Below are 12,015 nucleotides of genomic sequence, written 5' to 3'. Positions count from 1 at the left end.
GTTGTGGAATGCCAGACGTCTACGTGATGCGGATGGTACTTTGCACGTAATGTCCGATGGTGGAATTCGGCCGCTGGAATCAACCCGGACAGCTCCTCTGAGCATTCCCCGTGATAAATGCGGTAGAAGATGCAGAGAGAACCCATATTATATCTATCCACTAATTTATGTTTATGGCTATAGATTGAAATATGAAAGTAATCTTTCACAATTACTGGCATGTTTATTTCACCAAAAGGGATTATAGTGCTGGCTGACCTAACAAACATTATCATGTCCAAATGTTGCTCAAATAATAACCATCCAAATGTTTTGAGTTTTGTTTAGTGTTAATTCCGCCAATATTTGTCTTACTATATATTCAAATTCAAATATTTTTATTCAAAATATTTTAATATTATATTATTATATAATTTGAATTCAAATTGAAAAAATACCACCCATTCTAAAATGAATGCCGCAGACTTGAGAAGAATAGGCGCAACAAACTCAGCGGGCTTTTTTTTTCATCGAATAAATATGTTTAAAAAGTAATATTGTTCAATTAAACTTATTATCAATAGCCTGGGGGCGGTCTAGATTTAGTCTTAGTCTCGTGCCAGATTTTGGCGAGTCAATATGTCCTGAGGATGCCTCGTGTAGAGGCGAAACACGTGTCGAATTGTTTAAAAGACAAATATTGGCGGAATTAACACTAAAGAAAACTCAAAACATTCGGATAATTATGGATTTCTGCAAAGTAACGCCTACTTTGATAAATTTTCTTAAATAATAACCGTTGAAGAAAACTCTATGCGTCAATGAAATGCACAAAATTTCGAGAGTGCAATGTCCTGATATGCAAAAATGTGTGGATAACAAAAAACATTTATATAAAACAAGTTTTAATACATATTTTCAAATTATTTCAATGCTTGTAATGTGGTAGATCTTTGCTTGTGGTAGATGTTATTTAAATTCTATGGGTATCTATACTAATATTATATAGAGCAAAGATTACTTTGTTTGCATTGAATTGCTCCGACACTACTAAACCAATTTGAACAATTTTTTCACTTTTGGGGAGATACACAATCCCCGGGTGACACTTGCTATCCTTTTTTTTTAAAAAGATTATGGACCCTTACTAAAACATGAGGGGAACTACAGGAGCGTTGATGGCCCGTTAGCTAGATCTACGACCTTTTTAAGGGGAATCAAACAAAAGTGAAATAATTGCCGAATTGCCTAAGCATTCTACAAAAGTCTATTTCGAATTTCGACAGATAACTATAACTGACATTAAGATGACCAAACACGCATCTCCCTTTTCCTTAAACAACTTTTTAATAAAAAAAAGTATTTTTTCCATAATATAACTCCGAGTTTAAGGTCACAAGAGCATGTTGACGAATCCTTATTTGCTGACGGAAAATTCTGTTGGCAATCGTTTAAAATCAAAGCACATTTTATCCTTCTATTAAGTATGCAGGTCTGAGAATATGTTGCATGTATTGTCATATGTACTATGACATGACATCAATGTTCAGTTTAGGTACATTAACGGCCGTTCCCAATATACTATCTACAGATAGGGATAAATTACTACCTTCTACTGTCAGTAATTAGCTGTCAATAATCTGAAGCTGTCCCAATATACCCGATAAGTCATTCTTATCGCCTTATATTGGCACGCGTGAATTGGAATTTTCATACAAACTTCTATCGCTGGTAAGCTATACGCCTCCTATTGACAGACAACGGATAAGGTAAGTTAACGTCGATAAATTTATTGGGACAGAAAAGTCGACGATAGTTAGTCGGAGATAGACTGAATATTGGTAGCGGCCGTTAAAGGACCTGACGTCAATGACGTCACATCGTCGCTTTGTTACGGTGTGCAAAACAAGCATCACTAGAATATTATTATTAATAAATAAACAACGATATATTTTTTCAGTGTTGTAAATTGATTTAAATGTGTTCTGTTGTGATGATTATAATTATGAAAAATCAATGAAAAGATCTGGGTTAAGTAAGAAAAATATTTATTTTTCTGGCAGTACTATTATAGCGACACAGAAAATAGAAACTACATAACTATTAACAACAAAAGTCAAAACGTAAGAATTTCAAAAAGAATTTCAAGAAAAATTTCACTTTACGTACCTAACGGTAATTAAACTGCAAGCCGTACCGATGCAACAGGACGATCGCGAGGTGAGGAAACGGGAATGGGAGGGGGCATCACGTTTCAGTGAGGATCAGAGATAATGTGGCTGTGTGGTAATTACGGACAGAACAATGAATCAAATCTTTCAAAGGTCATTTGAAGGGCATTCTAGATTAGGGCTGTTGAACCGTGGCACACTTCAAGGTAGTCGCTGTACTTTCAAGGATTTTCTATTTATAATAAAATAATACATTTTAGAAATACTGTGTAATAAACGGTTTAGTCTAGTCAAGCAGTAATGTTCTCCGGTGAAATGCCCTACAAAGATTCATTCACCAGTGGGAGGCTCCTTTGCACAAGATGCCGGCTAGATTATGGGTACCACAACGCCTATTTTTGCCGTGAAACAGTAATGTGTAAGCATTACTGTGTTTCGGTCTGAAGGTCGCCGTAGCTAGTGAAATTACTGGGCAAATGAGACTTAACATCCTGTGTCTCAAGGTGACGAGCGCAATTGTAGTGCCGCTCAGAATTTATGGGTTTTTCAAGAATCCTGAGTGGAATTGCATTGTAAAGGCCAGAGCGTATCAATTACCATCAGCTGAACGTCATGCTCGTCTCATACCTTTCTTTTATTAAAAAAAAGTCCCGGATAACCTCACAAAAAGGGGAACTCTATTATTTCGAAGAGGTTTTGTTGGGAATTACCAAACTTGGCCAACTTCTACCTAAGTAGAAGACAGTCTAAGTGTTTAAGTTGAGATTGACACCCCCTGTTCTATAAAATGAGCAGGAGTAGTACGTAAATGTATTTCCCCATCATTAATAAAGAGGAACTTACTGGACTAATGAGACTTAAAATGTCTTATGCCTCAAAGTGACGAGCGCAGTTCCGATGTCGCTCAGAATTTTTGGGTGTCCTGAGATTCCTGAGCGGCACTACATTGTAATAGACTTAAAAACTACTACACCGATTCTCATTGTAATTTCACCAATAGATAGCGTGCTTCTCCAGGAAGGTTTTCCTATATGATTTGTTAAGTTTTTATATACATTTCTGTATAGATTAACGGAAGTGTCGGAAAAAAGTAGGCCGCCTGGGTATTTTGAGATATAATAAAATAATGTATCGTGGAACTGTGTATCTCATATAGGTATACAGAAAAGTCCGCGATGCTATCTCGCTAAAAGACGCTATCTCTTAAGGATAATATACTATATCCATTTTAATACTTAAAAAATTGGCAATTATAAAGCGCTAATGTTAAATCTGCTTACGCAATTACAATATTAATCCTTATCTTATTAATTCTCAGGCTTTTGGGATGGTTGGATATTTAAATTTTAATATCATTCACAACTTATTATAAAATCATTCAGAAATACGTTTATGTTTCATTTTTAACTCACTAACTTTCATAACACATTTCCGATGAATATATACTCCATTATCCTCGATTTCTTACATCATTTTCTATTGACAGAACAGTGTCTGTCGGGTCAGCTAGTTGGGTATAAAACGCTTTTTATCCTTTAAATGGATAAGTGAAGATCGCTTCGAAACGAATTCGAATGATTAAACGTAAAAATCCACGAGAGATTGTTTAAATTAGATAGCTTGGTTTTTACGGTTAATATCTGTATTATAATTTTTAATTTGAAAACAGCCTTTGAAAATATTATCTATAAATTAAGAAGACCGGTCAAGGATTAATACTTAAATAACTCAGCGTTAGTCAACGAACCGGTTCTAACTTATCTTAGAGAATTTCCTAAACGGAGACGGCATTAAACGAATGTTTATATTATAATTAGCCGATGAGTTGTAATGTATAGACTTTATTATTGATTTATATAGACTTTAACACGAAGCACTTTATGTTGTGGCGAAAGGAAATTTAACAGTAAAATGCAAACGTCATGACAAAACGTCAGTCGCTATCTTTCTCCCTCTGCATGAGAGTGAAAGTAATACGTATAGTTACAGAGTTGTTATTGGTACCAGGTCAACATACATGAAAAGGAAACAGTATTAGATAGTACTGTACTATCTAGCTATGGCAAGCTTTTATAGAACGCGACAGTGTTAAAACATAACAACATTGGTAGCCAAGATGATACAGTTTTACAAAGATATTATTGCAAAAATTACATTTGAAGAAATCGACTCCAGACACTAAAAAGTATAAAATAGCTTAATAAATATTTTAACCGACTTCAAAAAGGAGGAGATTCTCAATTCGTCGGTTTTTTTTATGTTTGTTACCTCAAAACTTTCGACTAGGTGCATTGATTTTGATAATTCTTTTTTTATTTGAAAGCTGGTGCTTGCCGTGTGGTCCCATTGTAATTTGGTCCAGATCTGACAGTGGCATCCATGAGAAAACCATAAAAGTCTTAAATTTGCTATACGTACGAGGATAACTTTACGAATAACTCAATATCGGGCCAACCAATTCCAATGATTCTTTTTTTTAGTAAGGATATACTTCAAAGATAGTTTGGTGAGAGTTTGGTTAGGCTCTGATTACGAAATCCGTGGCAAAGTAACGGAACTCTTCAATTCTTAGGAGCAAATTAACGATACTCGGCCGAGTCATTTTTAAGCTATCCGGATATTTAAATCATCTACCATAACATAGTTATGGTCAAGTAATTGTCGTAGTCGAATATGATGATCAATGGGACCCCTTAACGACTTACAGTAAGGGTGCGATCTGTGGCAGAATTTCTGTCTGTAATCAAATTGCAAAGAGCTTACGTTAATTGCTTCATTGAAAAATTTAGTATATCTACACATATTTAGACAAATTGTTAGTAAGTGTACTTCAAATTCACTAAAAATCTGAAAATAAAAAATATTTTAACAAAAAAACAACCGACTTCAAAAACACTATTCCAAAACAATAGATATAGTATGCACTAAAAATTATAAAAATAATTGTGTATTTTTAAGCAATCCAATTAATTAATCTAATTCTAGTGACGATTATTGTCATTTTTGGAGTCGGTGTCATCCAAGATAGGTTTGTAACTTATGTATATAGTTATAGGTGAGATGTGCTTGAGTCGTGAGGAGGCGATAGGTCTAGAGCGGGTCGCGGCGGAAGGACACAGATTCCAAAAATAACAATAATCTTAACTAGAATTAGAATAATTAATTAGATTGTATGAAAATACGCATTTATTTTTATGCCTTTGAGTGCATATTACATCTATTGTTTTAGAATAGTGTTTTTAAAGTCGGTTGTTTTGGCCACGCGTGACCTTCAGCGAGATAGCTTCGTCTAAAAGAAAACAACCTCTCCCTTTTTGAAATCGATTAAAAATAGTTTAACTCTTAACATTTTTTTAAGTTGTTACATTTATTTGCTAGAGTTGAAACGTATGCAAATGACTTTGAAAGGAGATTGAATGTAGGAAACTATGTGAGGTGAGTTTGACACGCACTGACAAATAGTCTCAAAGAGTTTCTTTTTCGAATTTCAATGTTCTGCCTGCTGGATGTGATAGAAGAAGAATGAGAGTCAATTCAACTAAAATAAGGATTTGTATTTTATACTGATCAAAAGAGAAATCGCTTATACATAACTTCTCGATTAGGTACTCAAAAATCCAATTTCTTTGCCGGCACCATGATCGATTTTGTTTCACGTTTTATTATTGATTAAAGTCAGTAAGCGCTACTGGATTCAAACCGCATTCGATAGCATAAGAAGTTAAGACCATGCTGTAGGTATCTTATAGAAAAGGTTTTTCTTAGATCGGTGAAGTATTTTTAAGATCTATTATTACAAACAAATATTTCCCTTATAATATAGGATGTTTATTTACGGGTCGTTCTTTTAAATGACTTACAGTGGTATCGTCTTAGAAAAACTTGCTTATTTTTTAATATAAAGTAAATTGTGGAAAATAAATACTAAATCAAGCGCGAACGTTTCCCAGAAAATTCAAATATTGATAATTTTTTTTTATCAAAATACACACAATCATTACAGAATATCCCAATGCGATAGAGGTACATACAATATTACACTTAACATTTTTTACATCCTAAAACTTTATAACTTATTATAAATAACGCTACTCTCGTGAATTCACACATACATTCAAACATACATCCTTTCAATTTCTAGTCTAGATCAAATCATGCTATGACAGGTAAAAAATACAGATGACAGGTATTCTAACACGATATAACTGGAATTCCAGTAATTGTAACAGTTGCCCACATAAAAAGTTCCATTTAAAAGAAACCTACGGCATAGCATCTCCACACGGTTGAATACTCTGAGAAATTATGTGAAGGTGCATAATTTTGCTCTCATACATAATACAAGTAAACTTACTGGGGCAAATGCTAATTCATTCAACAGTTGTCAAATGTTCAATGTTATGTCATTGGGTTAGTTTTATGAATTTAATTATTCTCGCACATATAACATCTTGCATTTAATATAAATATTATATTTCCTGTTATGCAATTAACATAATTAATATTATGTGATGTTTTCAATTACCGATATATGTATATATTGTAATTGAAATGATTTGTAATACGATGAAGTTGTAAATATTGATTTAAAAGAGTGGCAATAAGTTTTTGCCACTCCTTCTCATTACAGCTCAACGTTTCCTTGGTGGTAAATGTAAAAAGAAAAGAAAACTTTTAACCTTAGATCATTTTATACTAGATCTAGATAAACCTTTTTAACCTCTAATTTGAGCAATGCATGCACACTTACAACAAGTAACGTACAAATCACGAGTGTAAGACGTCGACCTTGTCACGCACACGAAACTAATAAACTTGGACTGTTTTCATCGATTGTCTAGCAGCAAGAGACCTCTTTTAACATTCATAAGTGTCATTTCCTTGACCTACATGAATAATTTGATTTTGATTTGATTTATGTATATCTTCCTAATTATAAATACCTAGCTGACCCAGCAAACGTTGTATTGCCATATATGTATAGTAATAAAAAAAAACGATTATAAAAATTTTTGGGGTATTAAAAATAGATGACGAGCGATTCTCCGACCTATTTAATATATCGTATCTACATAAAATGTATCATACTAAAATAATTATTATTGTATTCGATTGCCATCTTGCAACCCTATTGCGGATTTGTGAATGGAACAGAATAATATAAAAACCGCAATACAAAAATAGATGTAGATCGTAGAAGGGCGTAAAACTGAATTTGAATATATTTTATGCTGAATCATAATAAAATAATAATAAATTCAAAAATTAAAAACAAATATTTAGGGGTGGGTCACCCTTATCATTTAGGGGTATGAAAAATAGATGTTGGCCGATTCTCAGACCTATCTGATATGCACACAAAAAATTCATACAAATCGGATCAGCCGTTCCGGAGGAGCTTGGTAACAAACACCATTGAGATTGCATTTAAAAATTGTAGGAGAGAAGGACAAACGAGCATACATTAGGGGTCACCTGATGGTATGTAATGACTGGGACCCATATTCCCTCTGAACACCAGAGGAGGAGGAGGAAGGTAAAAGAGCATTGCTGACCTTCAAAAGCGTCTAATAAACATCCATATGAATTTAAACTCCGATTCTACATTGGTAGGACTAGGAAAGTTTTATTATAATTGATCCAGCCGTTGTGGAGTGCAGTGTCAATATACACACATTGATTTTTATGTAATGATAAATTAACGTGTGGATCTGCCGTAAATGATTTCTAGCAACCCGAGAAGAAGCCGCCTTAATAATGTATGTCTGTCCATGTCTTTATGCCCTTGAATTGTTAGAGAGGCAAATTCTTTCTTAAATCAATTAAAAGTAATACAAGATAATACAAGCAGTTTTGAACCGTACATACTTTAGAATTGAAGACTTCTTTAAACGCTCTGTAAACATTGTGGCTATTGAATGAGGCTAACCCGTCACGCTCGACTTTGTAACGCTTGTCCGGGTAAGGTCGGCTCGATTTGACTAAGGGTCAAACAGTCAAAATACTTTATCACAATATCTTATTTAATAGTTTATAATTGTATATATTGTATATGTTAACAAAGCTATATAAAATGATGAACATGAGCGATTTACCAAAAACTCTGAAGAACACGTTTTCGCACTCCGAAACAGCTCCCGTTAAACAAATCCCAAAAGCCAATTTGCTTGCTTTTGCATTTGCTGTTATAATTTAATTTTATATCCGACATTTAGAATATATTTTATTTTAGTTAAGTGTTATAATAAGTATTTTTTTATGAAATTAAGGGACGAGACAAGCAGGACGTTCAGCTGATGGTTATTGATTCGCCGTGTCCATTACAATGCAGTGCCGCTCAGGATTATTGAAAAACCCAAAAATTCTAAGTGGCACCACAACTGCGCTCGTCACCTTGAAACATAAGATGTCAAGTCTTATTTGCCCAGTAATTTCACTAGCTACGGCGTCCTTCAGACCGAATCACAGTAATGCTTACACATTACTGCTTCACGGCATAAATAGGCGCCGTTGTGGTACCCATAATCTAGCCGGCATCCGCACCGGATGAAATAAACCTCCCACTGGTACAAATTTTTAGTATTAAAGTTTGATTATGAAAATATAATTCGAATAATAATTATTATTTTAGTGATGCGTCATCTGTGATGAATTTATTAAACAATCTTAAGAGTAAAGATTACTACATAAATACACAAATTTATTTTATCTCAAAATTTATGAATGATGCGGGACTCGAACACGGGCCTTAAGGTGCCTTCCGAGCGCTCTTACCAGCTGAGCCAATCGTACGAGTGTCCGTGTTTACTCGTTCGTAAATCCCGTAAAGTCCCGCATCGTTCATAAATTTTGGTATAAATTAAATAATTTGTATATCAAATCCCAGACGTGAGGGGTATCATTTTTAAATACCAAACTGTTTACAACATAAAGTTTACCAACGCCAAAGTATATAAAAAATCTTAGTACTGACTCAAAACAATCTTGTCACTTTCCCGCCAATTTATACTGAGCAGTCACCATTATTATGTAAATGAAATATATTTTTGCAGAACGGATTGATTTTAAGCTTATTAAAAAGCTTTATAGTATGAGTTCTTAAGAAAATAATATATATATATATATATATATATATATATATATATATATATATATATATTATATTATCTCTAATAATTTATGTAGTTATTAACTGAAGTTTTTTTAAAGTTATTGCGTTTTTAATAATTTTCATAATTTTATAACACACTGTTAATTATTAAACAATATTTACAACAATGGTTAAAATTTAAAGAGCAGTACTATTTTTCTTGAAATAAATTTACTTTTCTAAAAATTTTGATAAAAACTTAACCTTGCGAATTAATAAACATACCAAGATTATCTATTTTAAGTTTTAATTTAAATACAACTAAAATTTTCAAGGAAATTTAGTAAAATTTATTTGTAAGCATAGACAATTAAAAATACTTTATTAAGAAATAAAAATATTAAATGTGTTTATTACTTACATAATTGAATGCTGGCCAATAAATCAATCCAGAGTCATAATAAAAAAAAAAAACACAAATGTCACAAATACAAATGGCGCGAAAATTCAAAGAGGTGGTATATTCGCGCCCGTGAACGTCCTAGCGGCGCTATGGATGCTAAATGACCATACGTTGTTCTCCACCACCTGTTAAACGCATCTCAACTGTATGGTAAGTGAAAGGTATCGAATGACGTATCCATGCATGCTAATTCCTACGCTGTTGGCTTGCAATAGGTGTCGAATTTCCGTACAATATTTTTGTGTTCGTGCTGTGTGCTGTGTACTGTACGACTGACCTTGGCTATAAGCTTCTTCTAAGGGTTTCTACTGCGGGTTTTTGGTATTGGTGAAGTCCCGGTTGATCGAAAGGTTAAGGGTCACTTAATAGAACAATGTGTCACCTTATGGATACGCCCTTAGGGTTTAACTTTGAAAATTGTAGGGCGCCAGTGCTAAAGACTTTAATTAGCATTAGTCGATGAAGGTTTATCTTGTATTTCTGCTTCAGCGAATTCAGACATGGACTCTTTGACGATTTTTGTGAAGGTTCCTGGCGATTAGTACCAGCAGTCTGTTACCGAAACAAATATTGATACCATACGACCACTGCTTAAAACTGATAAAAATCGTAAATTCAGTAAATTCGAACTGTATGAAGGTTTTATTTATGTATTTTTAATGTTTAGTGAAGGTTGGGATTTGGATTTTCACTGGTGACGAAACCTGGAAATATTGCTTTGAACCTGAAAGAAAAAGTCAATGGAATGGGTCTTTCCGTTTGAAGTTTTGCCTATGAATCTTATGAAAAGTTGAAACATTAGAAATAAAATGGTGCTTATTTTGTTATTAAATTTAAGTTATAATTAAGTTATTATTTTCTTAAAAATATCATAGACATAATACGTGGCATTATTAATGAGAATCCAGAAACTTAGAATTTGCACTAATATATCATAGTATATGGCTAACTATATAAGATCAAATTGTAAGTTTCTGGATTCTCATTAATAATGCCACGTATTATGTCTATGATATTTTTAAGAAAATAATAACTTAATTATAACTTAAATTTAATAACAAAATAAGCTCCTTTTTATTTACTTGACAGCCCGATAGTGGTTCCTTAGTTTAATAGTTTAAATAATAAGGAGCTTTTGCAAAGCATGTCTGACTGTTTACGACTTGTCAATCAAAATCGATCGACGAGCAGCTGATGGTAATTAGATATGCCCTGCCCATACAATCCAGGGCCGCTCAAGATTATTGAAAACCCCAAAAATTCTGAGCGGCACTACAAATGCGCTCTTCACCTTGAGACACAAGATGTCTGAAGAAAGAAGTCTCATTTGCCCAGTAATTTCACTAGCTACGGCGCCCTTCATACCGAAACACAATAATGCTTTATACACATTACTGCTTCACGGCAGGACTAGGCGCCGTTGTGGTACCCACAATCTAGCTGGTATCCTGTGCAAAAGAGCCTCCCATTCCCAATTCTATCTGTATAACTATAAGCATTCACCAATTATAATAAGAAAAGAACAGACGAAATATGTTTACGTCCACTTGCTTAGTAACTTGATATTGATGCAGAGCCGCTTAGGATTCTAAAATACCCAAAATTCTCATCACCTTGAGACATAAAAAGTAATTTTATTTTAAACGTACATTAACAAGTCTAAGGCTATATCTTAAAACAATAATTTTAATATTAACATGACATTATTAAGAGTTTAAGAGATAACACTTTAAATATACCCTTGAAATATACTGCTTTGTTTACTGCCATAAAATGGAAAGAATGATAAGCGATTAACAGTTAGTTAAATAAAAATGTTTAACGATTAAGGGTTAGATCAATTAGAGTATACTTAGACTTCGCTCAGACTTTACTTACGCTGAGTGTGATAAAACCACAGAACAGGTAAAATACATAACAATGGCCATCACGCGTAATTTATATGGGAACCACTGTTGCCACTGGATTTTATACTTCACGCCCTAGTCAAAGAAACACAAGCATTCGCACACATACGTTACCACTAACGCAGCCCTATAATTGGTCAACATATAGATAATTGGCCAACACACGCCTACTTTTGACAGCTCACGCCTATGAAGTTTCGTATTGTTTTAGTTAAACTGTCATACCGATAATTTATACCTTATGGATGGGTATAGTATAGTATCTCTTCAAATTGTGCTGTGGATAAAATCGAACTTGACTTTTGCATTGGGCTATCTTAGCTTAAGCTGAGCATAATTTCAGCTGTTAAATGACAATAAAAACGAAATCAAAGACTATGCCAAATTACACTCAGCTAAGTTTTA

General features: G+C 33.6%; 1 protein-coding gene across 3 annotated transcripts in view; it reads right to left on the bottom strand.

Annotated features, from left to right (window-relative positions):
• Positions 1-12,015, bottom strand: part of LOC126968132 (uncharacterized) — a 122,125-nt gene that overhangs the window by 56,265 nt on the left and 53,845 nt on the right. Inside the window, exon 1 of one of the 3 annotated variants that reach the window (XM_050812999.1) lies at positions 9,662-9,799. The exons of the other annotated variants lie outside the window; for them this stretch is intronic. The gene's annotated coding sequence lies outside the window, so the exon portion shown is untranslated. Of the gene's footprint in view, positions 1-9,661; positions 9,800-12,015 lie in introns of those variants that run through there. 3 annotated transcript variants of the gene reach the window in all.

This window comes from Leptidea sinapis, chromosome 14 (assembly GCF_905404315.1).
Source record: "Leptidea sinapis chromosome 14, ilLepSina1.1, whole genome shotgun sequence".
Taxonomy (NCBI): Eukaryota; Metazoa; Arthropoda; class Insecta; order Lepidoptera; family Pieridae; genus Leptidea; species Leptidea sinapis.
The sequence above is the reverse complement of the archived record's forward strand: the minus strand, read 5'-3'. Positions and strand labels throughout refer to the sequence as shown.